We start from the raw sequence: 14,395 nt of genomic DNA on the forward strand, positions 1-14,395 counted from the left end.
TCTTAAACTTAGTATTTGGAGATTAGATGTCCTTGATGTGATGACTTTCAGGTTTTGGGTAATAACATACAGTAGACTATGATGAATTTGTGTTTCTTACAGTAATGAAATTTAAGCTTCCGCATTATGGTTAGTGTTTTGTAAGATGAATAAATATAAGTTGGGGTTAAATTCATTTGTTCGCCCACCTAGGAGGTTAAGTGTGGGTTCCACTCATGAATTAACTTGGGTGACAAACTTGGTATCGGAGAGTTAGTTCAAGTGATCTCATCACACAAGGACAAGCCTAGAAGAGTCTTGCGGAATGATATGGGGACGCCTTTAAATTTCTTTGAGAGGCTATAGGACTTTAAGAGAATTTCATTCCTTCTTTCTTTCATGCTACTACTTGAATCAAATTGGTATATAGGTGATATTGGTATCTAAACCTCTTCACTTCACATATGGTTAGTACTAGGGTATTAGATTTTGAATAACAACACTAGAAAGAAAAATAATATGTACGCAGAAATAAATATATTTTCTCGATTGAATACAGGGCCTGTATTGACTAGTGATCAACATGACTTTTTTATAAGTTCATAAAGTTGAAGCCTTCATTCTTCATGGGTATTTATTATGAAAATGCTTATGCTCTCATTGTTTATTGTTTTGAGCTGCTTCATAAAATGGATATAGTGGAGAGGTTCAATGTTGAGTTTGTGACATACTAGTTTTGGAGAGACGCAAAATGCAGTGGTAGACTCATGTTGAGTGTCGATTAGTTAATGCAATACCTATGACTTAAGGCAATATTTTTTAGCTTTTTTATCCAATTATATACCCCAAACTTTGAGCTATAGGAGGAGAGATGGTTTCCCAATATGGAGAAACAAAAAATATGTGTTGCAGCTTATGAGATCAAATTTTGTACGTTATTTAGATATGTGACAAAATGCAAGAAGTTTCGTTAGGGACAACTAGAAAATGAACGTCAGGACTTTAGAAAACATAGTTAGTAGAGTTTTCATAACATGTATGGGTTGTTTCGCCAATGATGAATTTATGTTGCACCAGTTGAGGTTAGAATCTCTAAGATGACATTATATATTGAGGGTATATCAGATAGGATTATCGATGCTTACTTGATTAGAGCTATGAAGTGTATTAATTTTGTTATTGACTTGATTTAAGAAGTAAAGTAAATTGCTTGGGCTAGAGAGAGAACAAATCGCGTAATGTTTTGAAGTCATTCAAAGGTAGAAATGTGTGGGCTATTTGCGTATGATCTTCTCAGTAAGTATGATGTGATCTTGTGATGTATCTAACGGCCTTTCACGGTGCGGTACTAGTGTTATGTGGAAATTAATGCATTGATTTTCTAGTGTGAATAGTAACTGCTTAAGTAGTTATTAGTGGTATAACATGTTTAGATAATGAGACTCGGTGTACTTTCACATTTGAGGAACCAACTAGTTTATTACTACGAGCGATTAGCTTAAGCATTATTTTAAGAAAATTTTTAGTGGTGAATCTTTGGTACGATATTAATAAATTTAGGTTGTGAAATGTATCTGGAGGTTCTAAATGAGGATTGGTGATTTTATCTTAAGCTTCAAAGAGTAGATTGATACTAGAATAACAAACTTATAGGTAAAGAAAGTCCTAATGAATATACTTGGGTGAAGGCAATTGAAGAATTTAGTAAGAAAGTGCATTTAAAATTAAGTCTTTTGGTTTGATTGATATAACTGGATTTTAGGGTTCTTATTGATGAAAATCTTGAATTCGTGGTGATGACAAGAGCTAACTGAGCATAATGGTAAAAAGAGTTTGTGAGGGATTATGATTGGAATGCAACTATATAATAAGAATTTGTTGGTTAAGTGAATTTTGTATAGTAATAAAAACTTGTCAGTATCTAAGGTTGGGATTTCTACTATTTAGTGAGTAATGTAGTTCTATGACAAGATTTAGGAGATGTTGGGGCACCACTAAAATTAATTTAAAGGAGCTAGAGTCATAATGAAAATGATATAAAATTGATGGAATGTAGGGAAACCTTCATAAGGAAGTGAGAGCAAAATATTTTTCTCAAATTGTAAGGGGTAAAGAGGTATCTTCATAGGAGTTGAGAATTGGATTTAGAGACGCATGATTTCATCTATTTTTCTTTGGTTATGTTAATAGTGTCACGTGTTCATCATATTGGTTAAAATCATTGGAAAAAACTTGAGAAAAAAGTGTACATACGTTCAACTCGAGTGTGACGATAAGTTCTTTTGTGGTTTTGAGTTTAGTAAGGAGTACTATTGAATTTTTAGAGAAGGAATGGTAAGGTCTATGAAAAGGTGATCAATGATAAGTTAAGATATATGAATTCCTAAAGATATTCAAGGTATGAGAAATGTGATGGTTTAGAAATGTAGCTAAGGCATGGTATGTGAAAGTGGCATGGAGTTAATTTTGGGTGTGATTTAATAGTTTTACCTCGATGGAAAAGTACTATCAACTTTGAAATTAGTGCTATTAGCCTTGTTTGAGACTCATATTTTTCATACAATGATTAAATATAAAGAGATATAGCCATAGTTTGAACATGTATATGATAAGACTACCTTGATACTAATAATGGTTTGGGAGTAAGGTAGATGATTGGTGTGGTTATGATGTTTGGTTAGTATTAGTGTGTTGACTTCAGTGGATGTGGGATTCGATAAACCAAATATCTGTGCACTTATAATAGGGACTAAATTAGTAATTTTTGGTAGCTGGAAAATCAAACAGATAGAGTATGATGAATGAAATGTTTGATACAGATACTATGGAAGGAGTATCTAGAGTTATTCGACCTAGATTATGTACCGATGATGTGATTGTCCTCCTAGTATGGCAGTATCCTTGGTTAGACTTGTTCATTCCAGTTGTGGAAGATTTGATGTTGTTTGGGATTGTTGAAGTATACTCGTGATTCTACACACATAACTTATGAGAATTTACAGGATAGCTACCATAAAAATTTAAACTTGTTCGATAGACTTAAGATTTATCTCATCATCGGTATCATGTTTTGGCTATGTGAGATTGACAGTGAGGACCATTTGAGTCTAGTTTTGTCATTCTTAAGGTTTGTTTATAATAAGTAGTAATATAGCATTTTGATAATGTTGTTAGAGGTTATGTATGCTTGGGTGTATCGCTTGATGGGTGGTTACTTGATCATTTTCTTCTTTGGGTTAGACAAGTTTGGTTCTCCCTTGATGAGAACTTGATGTATAAAGATTAAATTTTTTACAACTTAAGCTCATGAAAAGTTTATGTTGTGAGAAGGAAATATTGATAAATTTATGATGGTGTGTGCACTATAAGTGTGTGGTGGTTGTTTCAAGTTCACTACTGATTATAGCTGTATTGGTTTTGAGATTTTATCACAGTTATGTGAGGAAAGATTCTACCAAATGATTGTGCCAAGGTCCTTGAGAACATGTTTAAGATGTGAATACGATTATCTTTGGTAGTTATTGGAAATAGTTTTGTTGTTAGTCGAGTTTACATACAGTAATAGTCATCATTCAAGTATTGAGATGACCCCATTTGAGACATCGTATGAGATGCTGTGTTAAGTCTCCAATTGATCGGTTTGATACTTTTGATATGAGACCTTAGGTACTAATATTTTGAAAGAATTTTGAGACAAAGTATCCTTTCTTACCCTCACCTTCTCTTGATCGTTCTAGGACAAATGATGGGTAAATTGGTATCTATTGTAACGACCCTTTCCGTCGTTTTGAATACTAGAGATTTTTATTTCATAAAATAATTTTTAATATATTCTAACTGGGTATTTTGGACTATTTGTAACTACATTTGTGAAATTTAGTAGAGGCATTTTAATAAGTTATTTAGTTGGTGGTTAAAGGGAATAACATTAAAATTAATATTGGGTCACTTTCACACTTTTATAATTGATCTTGTATAAGAATTAGGAGTAATTATTTTGTAAAGGAGAAATAAGGATTTAGCCGAGTGAATATTTACTTGCGGGGCTGAAGAGAACCAACAAATCAGGTGATATAATTCCATTGGTCATCATTGGATAACTATGAAATTGTTAGCACTTGTAGTCACTTTAAGTTATATAAATTATATGTTAAATATAGAAGTGAGGAAGATGCTGTGTAGTTATAGTTTCCTAATTAAAGTAGTTTCCATGATATTTTGGTTACAACAATTCTTGAGTGTATTATATTATAAATATTAGATATATTTTATTAGGGGAATTACATTAAGTATAATATTAGGAAGAATTGGATTGTGTGCTACAGATTGGACGAACATATATATGTTGTGTTGGTGGTTATGGCTGACTAAGATCAGGAATATGGAGCAATGATTAGATAATATTGATTAATGATCAATGATTTGCCAATTATTAGTTGATGAGAATATAAGTTTAGACCATTTAATATATGATAAAATTTGGGTTAGACATGTTTTCACTGGTTTTCAAAACCAGTGGCTTTAATGTTGAAATTTATTAAGTTGTCATCGTATTATAAAGATAGTTTAATATATTGAGATATGTAATTAAATATTAGGTGAATTATATATTATTTGAATACCATTAAGATTATGTGATTAAGAGAAATAAAGGCTTAACATTAAGTTTGAATATAAGAAATAAGAGACTTGGCATATTAATGGACCTCAAGATTAGGAATTTCAGTATAGATTTGTGTTTGGTGATTTTTTAGTTTAAGCTATACATAGAGTAATATGAGTGTTCTTAGATTCGTTAACTTACAAATTACACATATTGCATAGATTGAAAGTGTTTGGAGGCATTGAGGAAAAGAACAATAGCTTGGTTGACTTCGGTTCTTTTGTGCAGGTAGGTTATGGTTTATTATATTTGATAGATAGACTCTCTCTCTCTCTCTCTCTCTATATATATATATATATTGATTAGTTTGCCTTGAATGATATTGTGAAGTCCTCTATATACTTGATTGTATGATTGTGTGGCTTGGTTGTGTGGTTTGTGATTGGTCTGAAATCCTGAGACCGTGGAATTTGTAATTTTTAACCCTCTCTATCGAAGTGATACCTTGAATAAAGTTGGTTTGATGAAATTTAATCAATAAATTAAAAAGGTGTGATAATACATGATGACTTAATGATATTATTGGACCTGAGTGTCATTTCCGACATGGTATTCTTGGATCGGAGTGTCAAGTTCCTACACAATATTATTGGATCATAGTGTCACATCCCAAAAAAGTATTTTGGATTGTAGTGTAACTTTCCGACACAATATTATTGGATCGGATGTCCCATTCTTACATGGAGTTCTTGGATCGGGGTGTCATGTTCATACACGGTAACATTAAAGAAAAAGATATTAAATTAACTTAATGTACTCAATATCAAAGAACCCATTTCTCCAACGAGAATGGTATGGAGGCATGAGTCCTAGTAGGTGCTTATATTGTAATTGATTAAGTACTTGAGTCAATTGCCACTTTTTCGTGTTGATTGTTGCTTATAACCTACTAAGTGCTATAGTTGATTTTATACTATTATTACTTCTATATTAGTTACTATTTTGAGTTGGCCGATGATATCTTCTCAGTACATGTTGACTTGACTGAGCCCTACTTGTGTTTTTCTTTGTTTCCCTTTTATGGAGTGCAACAAGTGTACCAACTACTTCGACTCGCCCTTAGCTCTAGCCTGTCTTCATCATATCAGGTTTTAGGGTGAGCTATTCATTCTAGCTCGTGTTGGATTCTCTTAGTCATGACATGATCCTATGTTTTCGGACATATACCATTTTGTTCTTTTATTTTGGTGTATTTAATACTCTTAGACTTAGTATTTGGATATTAGATGTCCTTGATGTGATGATTTTCAGGTTTTGGGCATAACGTACAGTAGACTATGATTAATTTGTGTTTCTTACACTAATGAGATTTAAGCTTCCGTATTATGTTTAGCATTTTGTATGTTGAATAATAAATATAAGTTAGGGTTGAATTCATTGGTTCGCCCACCTAGGATGTTAAGTGTGGGTGCCACTCACGACTTGATTTGGGTCGTGTCAAATAAACCATGTCTAGTAGAGTCTTGTTCATGTGTGTGAAGTGTGTCACATTTTTCAATGAGAGGTTATAAGATGCTTAAGAAATTTCACTTCTTTCATTACTCTATAATCTTTCCTTAGAATTTTAACTCTATGAAGTCTTTTTCCTAACCATTCCCGTGTTTCTATAGGATATAAATACAAGAAGAACGAATCCAGAAGGATGGAAGAGGAGAATGTGAATGAGGGATCCTCCCCAAATTTCCTAAGGTTCCTAAGTTCCTCAAGCTCTATTGATGCAGGGGCGATGACATATATGGAAATAAGCTCGGATCTCCAAATATTGACCGAAGACGTGATGGCCAAAGTCAAAAAGCATTCTAGAACCGATGTGAACCCTAATGTGAGCACTGTGGCTTCAAGGTTGAGAGATTTCACAATAATGAACCCTTCAATGTTTTTTTGGTTCCAAAGTGGGTGAAGATCCTCAAGAGTTTGTGAAAGAGGTCGACAAGATAATGAACCCTTCACGATTTTCTTACGATATGCATGTTCTTGTGAGAATTCATATTTAGTAGGGATAATGCACAAGTACCCCCTAAACCGATGCCTGAAATCTCAGAGACACACTTATACTATTCTAAGGTCCTATTACCCCCCTGAACTTATTTTGTTAACAATTTTCTATCCCTTTTTGGCTTACATGATACTATTTTGTGGGCTTAACGCTGGTTGACTTTTTTCCCCCCAAGATAGTGCCACGTAGGACAAAAAAGGATAGAAAATTACTTATAAAATAAGTTTTTTTGGGGGGGGGGGGGTAAAAGGACCTTAGTATAGTATAAGTGTGTCTCTGGGATTTCTTTCATAGGTTGAGGGGGTACTTGTGCGTTTTCCCTATTTAGTATAAATTGAGTTTTCATGATTTATATGTTCCTCATGTTGATTTGAATTTTAGTATGATGATTGCATATTGACATCATGGGATGATTTGATGCACATGCTTAGTTATGCTAGTGATAAACATGCATATTGACTCCATGATGTTGTGTTGAACCTTCATTGAGTTAGAGAAGGCAGTTCCCCCTATGTTAATGTAAAATGATGAGTTTTGTGCATAATGGGTTGTGGATGTAGCTCCTACTTCCTTATGTTGAATTGGTTATGTCTTGAGATGTAGTTGATGTTTCCTCCTTTAAATAGTGAATTATTTTGATGTTCCATGCATGAAAGGCTGCTAGAATTGAGTCTTTTCTTCTGTAAGGTGTCTAAATCACCATTCGAGGATGAATGTTCCCAAGGGGGAGATACTGTAACACTCTGAAAATGTGTAGACTTAACTAGAACTAAAATGAAAGAGGTAAGAGTCTAGAATGAGGGCAAGGTCCTAAACCACCTAAGAAAATGAAGGAAAACAATTTTTTCTTTAGACCACTCGGCGATAGGGAAGAAACATCACCCAAATCCAATGGAAATTAGCCAAATAGACCTCCCACACCTAGCGGGCAGCCTCATTTTGCCTAGCTACTGGAATTTTAGCCGAGCTAGGTCGGGGCTTGCCAAACTTTGGTGCATCGCCCAAAGTCCCTCCTTATCTACCAAGGGAATTTCTCCATTATGGAGAATTCTGGAATTTTAGGCGAGTCAAGGGACCGTTAGGCTTATCGCCTTGTGCCCTTGGCGATCCAAGTAGTGCAAATGAGCGAGCTAGAGCGTGCTAGTAGGCTGATTCGAAATTAAAGTCTAATGGTCTGTAGTTATTCTTCCAAAATTGAACCGACATTATTATACTCTTTTCCTAGTAAGTGTATAAGATTTTTACTCTCAAATTTCCCCAATTAAGTCATTTCTATAGAATCAAAAAAAAAAAACCCAAGAACTTCATCTTCTTCACAATATATCTCTAAAAGTCGAAGAAGAAGAATGGTAGAATTAAAGCTAGAGTATGGAGAATTCAAGGTTTGCTCATAACATTTCTTGGAGATTCTTAATCAATGTATGCTAGTTATTATATATGGGTATATTCCACTCATAGAGCCCCTTCAAAACATGATTTCAACTCTTACAAAAGTTCCCCAAAGTTAAGGGTTTTATTCTAATAGCATGGGTTTACTTTATAAATTGTTTAAAGAGTTAAATTATGTTGGCTTATGTTTGAAGTGATTATTTATGGTTGAATTATGGTGAAATTTCCCAAAGAACCCATGGATCCCCTCTATTTTTAAATTGTGATCATAATGTGGGTTGGTTGATTATAGAAACATGTGAATAGATTATGTCCATATTGTTTGAGTTTATTGAATCATGATATTCTCCATATCTAATTTAGTAATGCTAGATGTTTGGGTTGAATGTGATTCATGGTCCTTGAAGGAAAAATTATGAGGGTTTGTACATTTTTAGAGAATTGTGTATGAGCTTATGATTCACTTAGAAAGTGAAGATCCTATGACTATGGTGTAATTGTGGTATTGTCGAAAGATCATTCTCCCAATTCCCTTACACATAACTGTGCATTAAATGTCTATGACTATGATAATATTATTGTGTTGATAGAAAGATTATTCTCATGAACACAATATGAACATGATGGGAAAGGTTTACTCACATATTGATGACAGGTTCACATATTGATGATTCTACGGTTTAAAGGTCATTCTCACTTAATGAATCCATGAGCTATCATGATACCATGTTGGTTTGAGTGCTAAGGCATTATTTCATGAACATAAACTTAAGTAAAGACATAACTTGAATTTTAAAGGGAATTGCGCTTAGCACTGAGTGGATATTAATATGAGATGGAAGCTTTTATACTAGTTAGTCCGGCTTCCCAATGGTTCTTACACGCCAATTAGTTCGAGTTCCCAAAACAATTATCTCATGAGATGGTAACCTTTTACTTTAGTTAGTCCGGGTTTCTAGTATCAATATCCTTATCCCATAACTATGCGCCCACACATGTCTTTAGCTAGTGGATCCACCTAGAAGCTAATTCGTGAGTTCTAACTTAGGCAAGTAGGACACATCTTTTTGGTGTGGGGACATAACACTATATTCCATGAGGCTCACATGGTCTATGTAGATTCAGTCTATATTTACCTGCATGAAAAGAACATGAACTATGACAAGAACATGAATATGAACTATAACTATGGATTCTTGAGAAGTTATACTTAGTATGAGTGGGGGTATGGGACTCTATTTATGTGGTTCACAAGTAGGCTTTAGGAGTGGTGGTGATGTGGTTCTCTTATGCTATGGAGACTAAGATATTATGCATGTATGATATGTGTTGTTGTTAAGAGTGACTTTACTTTCTACAATCTATGAACATGAATATTTCCTTATCTATGAGTATTGACTACGGATGAGGACAAGGTACGATATGCATGAGTATGGTAGCGTAAAAGTGGTACTTAGCATTAGGCAGGATTATGAGATCTTACCTATGCATTTCACAAGATGGTTTGACATATGTTTCTTCACAAAAATGCATGATAATTTTTAAACTTGATAAATGCACAATTTCAACTAAATGTCCCTTTTGACCATATTATAAGGATTTTTATGTATGGATACCATACTTGGTGAAATTTTGTGCTAACCTATATTTTCTATATGTTTTTTGTAAGTGTAGGTTCCGCTTGTTGAGTTGTGGTTCCGTCTTGATAAGAATCTTTGATTGACTATTCTCTACGCTTTTGGTGAGTCCTCATAGTTCGAGGATAAAAGTTGTTTCATTTCTAGTTTCTTCTTGCATTTTTCATTTGAGACTATGTTGAAAAAGAGTTGTGACCCTTATTGAATTCTCAATTGTATTAGATGGTTAATGAGACAATGTCTAAACTTAGATTTTGTTTTTTATGAAAAGATTTCACCAGTGTGTCAGCTTGAGGGAAAAAACTATATCAATGACAATAAGGAGCAGTCGGCGCATCGCCGAGTAGTCTCGCGATGCAGTAATATATTGCGCAAAGTTATAGAAGCCAAGGATGCTGAATAACAAGGCAAGAAAAGGCAATTGAAGAGATCAAAGGCCAGTTCACCGAGTGGTTCGATGAGCTCGACTTACTTTGCCAAATGGGCTTTCGTAACTTATTTTGGCGACTACAAATACGTTATAAACATTTAGTTTAGTATATGTTGGAACATCTTGAAAATCATTTAATAATCTTTTACATCCAGATCAGTTTACCCTAGAGTTTTTTCTTAACTTTGAAGGATTTAAGTAATTCACTTTTGAGTAATCAGAAGTAGATCTTTGAGATTCATTAAGTTGGAGCATTGTAAAGAAGAAATCAAACTTACCCAGTTGAAGAATAATCAATTTTTAACTGTTTTATATTTTTGTAATGTCTAGCTAAAATCCCAATTCTTGGGGTGTGATCATGTAATGGGCTGATTTAGCTTAAATGTATTGCTAATGGTTGGTTTAAATGCTATTTAAAAGTGAGTTTAATAATTAATTATGGTTTAATTTAAGAATTGTAGTTGCAAATGCAGTTGTATGGTTGTGTTCTTAGCTTGCTCGAGAGAGATTTTTGAACTGAGGTTTTTGATTGATGGTTTGTGGGTATTGGATTGATATGGGTTTAGATAGAGAGTGAATCCTATATCAAATCCCACACATTTAGCTTGAGGTAATGAATGGATTAAGGTGTGGGATGCTCTTAATTTGTATGATTGTTGATGTTCGAGAGATATCAACTCATTCGGGGTAATTGTTTGAGAGAAAATTACCTCTCTTATAGCTAGCTTACTCACTAATATCTTTCTACTTTCTAATAAATGCAATTACTCATATGTCTATATTTGCATATAGTTGATCACATCACAAGAATTTATCTCCCTATTGTTATTTCATAGTTTTGTGACTTATTTTAGTTATTAATCTAAAACCAAAACCCCCATCTGACATTCATGTCACCCTTTTTATTTGATATCTTTTTCTGATAATGTCTGTTCCTATGGCTGAATTGACCACATTTTACTTTCCAATGGAATTTGAAGCATGTGCAACCCTATGAGATTTGACCCCAACTCATTTAGTTAGATTTTATACTAATTTATCATTATTGAACACCTAGAATTGGATGAGGTTTGCTTGAAATGTTAAATCACCCACCTGTGGTCTGTGGTTCTACCTATGATCCGTGACTCATTTCCGCTGGTTCTTATACCAGATTTTGGAAAGCTGCACTTTTTTATCATCTCAAGTCTGAGGTGTTACAATATGTCCCCCTTGGGAATAGTCATCCTTGGATGAAGTCTAAACAAGTTGAGTATGGAGGGAATGAGTTGAAATCCATACCACTAAGTACTAGAAACTTATATCTAACTGAATTTAGTTCCAAGAACATGCAAATATGCTGAAATGCAACATTAAATGAGGGAAGAATATATTGAGACTGAATTACACAAGAGTAAACTGAAAGACTAGAGAGAAACTATTACCCTAAGTTGAAACGGTATCTTAAGGAAAAATTCGAGGATACTTGGCCACCATGGCTGCTTTTGCTTCCCAAGTAGCTCCCTCTATGAACTGAATCCTCCACAAAACCTTCACTGAAGCGACTTCCTTATTCCTCAACCTATGGACCTGACTATCAAAAAATTCATCTTTCATTTCTTCATAAGAGAGACTACCCTTCATTGTCACACTCTTTAATCGTACTATCGATGTTGTATCACTCACACACTTCTTAAACAAGGAAATATGAAAGACTATGAATTTTTGCTAGTTCTGTTGGTAAATCTAACACATCAGCCACAGTACCAACCTTACAATATTCATTAAGGACTTATATATCCAGGTTTTAACTTCCCTTTCTTGACAAATATCATAACCGCTTTCATAGGTGACAACTTCAGGAAGACCATATCATCAATTTCAAACTCTAAGTCCTTTCTCCTATCATATTCATTGGACTTCCAATGTCTATGAATTTTCTTTATTCTATCTATGATGAAATGAAGTTTTACCATAACTTCATGAACCGAATTTGTCTCTATCAAGGCTACATCACCTACTTCAAACCAACCGATTGGGACCTGCATATACGCACATATAGGGCCTCATAAAGGGTCATCTGAATATTAGAATGAAGTTATTATTATAGGTGAACTCTATGAGAGGTAGGTTATCATCCCAAATGCCTTTGAAATCAATCACACAAGCTCTCAATATGTCCTCTAAGGTCTGATCGTGCTTTACCATCCGTGTGTGGATGAAATCTTGTTCTAAGATTTACTTGAGTACCAAGAACTTTCTGAAAAGATTTCAAAAAATGAGAGGTAAGCTGAGGAGACTCTATCTGAGATTAGAGACAAGGGAATCCCATGCAACCTGACTATATCATTAATGTAAGTTTGGTGCAGTCTTCCGCTGAATCTGTAATCTTGAAAGCCAAGAAGTGAGAGGACTTAGTGACTCTGTCTACTATAACCCAAATGGAGTCATGTTGTCTGCAAGTATGAGGTAGACCCGTAATGAAGTCCATATTAATTACTTCTCACATCCATTTATTATTGTTAATCTCCTGATTCATACCTTCTAGTTTCTAATATTCTACCTTAACGTGTTGACAATTAGGACACTTAGCCGTGATGTTTGCTGTCCCTCTTCATTCCGCTCCACCAAAAGACTTCATGTAGATCAAAAAACATCTAAGCAGAGCATGGATGAATGGAGTACTTGGAATTATGAGCTTTTGTAAATTTTTTTTGCCTCAACTCACCCACATCAGGAACATATAAGAGACTTTGGTAACACAGTACATCATCTCTCCCGTTGGAGAAAACCTCAACTTTCTACTGATGAACTACACCTTTCAACTGAAGTAACATAGGATCACTAACTTGTTTTTCTTTAACCTCCACAACTAACAGAGATTCTACTCCATTCTAACCCAACTATCTGATGTGTCTGTAAGGCAAACTCCTAAACGAGCAAACTGGTGAACATATTCCATTATCGCTTTCCTTTCTCCCTCAACCTGTGCTACACTACTGACGGACAACCAGTTAAGAGCATCAACCACTACATTGGCATTTACCCAGATGGTACAACACATTCATATCATAATCCTTGAGGAATTGAAGCCATCTCCTCTTACAAATATTCAACTCTTTCTGGGTGAACACATAGTGGAGGCTTTTATGATCTGTGAATATATCAACATGAACACCATACAAGTAGTGTCTTTAAATCTTTAGGAAAATAATACACATGGAAGCTCAAGTGCATGAGTTGTTAGTTCTTCTTATGTATCTTAAGATGTCTAGAAGCATAAGTTATGACCTTAGCTAGATGCATCAACACACAACCTAGGCCAAACCTGGACGCATCACAGTAAATAACATAACCATCTGAACCATCTGGTAGAGTCAAGACCAGAGCTGTACTAAACTTAGTCTTGAGAAGATTTTCTCATACTCATCGGACCGCTGAACTTTGACCTTCTTCTGAGTCAACTTGGTCAATAAGGAACCTATAGATGAAAAACCTTCAACAAATCTCTAGTAATAACTGGCCAAACCTAAGAAACTTCTGATATCTATCAGGGAGGTGGGTTTGGGCCAGTGCTTCATTGCCTCAATTTTCTGAGAATCCACTTGGATCCCTTTGTTGGATACAACATGACCAAGGGACGCGAGGGACTATAACTAGAATTCACATTTGTTGAACGTAGCGAATAGCTGATGATCTTTGAGAGTTTGATAAAAAATCTTAGATGAGTCGCATATTCCTCCTCCTCCGAGAATAAATAAGGATATCATCAATAAAGACGATAATGAAAATATCCAAACACCAAGTTTTTCACACCCCGAGGCTACCCCCTTAACATGATACGGGACCTAGGATCACGAGTGACCCCAAGCTAACTTAACTAAATAATGCATTTACAATGCAGAAGCTAAAACAATGGATAACTAAAAATAAGAAAATCCCAAACAGTGGAAATTTATAAAACATACTAAGAGTTTAATAACAACTGAAAAATAAACTTTCCAACTCAAGTTGATTCTACTATGTCTGAAAAGCCTTTAACAAAGTTGAGTTGCATGTCCCCAACTAACTCTAACAAAAATAAAAACTAAAAGACTATAATGAAAGAATGTTTATTGTCCTTGGAATATAAGGACTCACCACTGAAGCTGCAGAAATAGAAACCAAGAACCGGTCTAAGCTTGATCTAGATGTTGAGTACCTGAACCTACATCATGAAAGGATGTACCACAAAGTATGCGTCAGTACTTTGAATGTACTGAGCATGCAAAATATAGTTACTATGCTATATATATATATATATATATATATATATATATATA

This window comes from Solanum pennellii, chromosome 3, assembly GCF_001406875.1.
Source record: "Solanum pennellii chromosome 3, SPENNV200".
NCBI lineage: Eukaryota > Viridiplantae > Streptophyta > Magnoliopsida > Solanales > Solanaceae > Solanum > Solanum pennellii.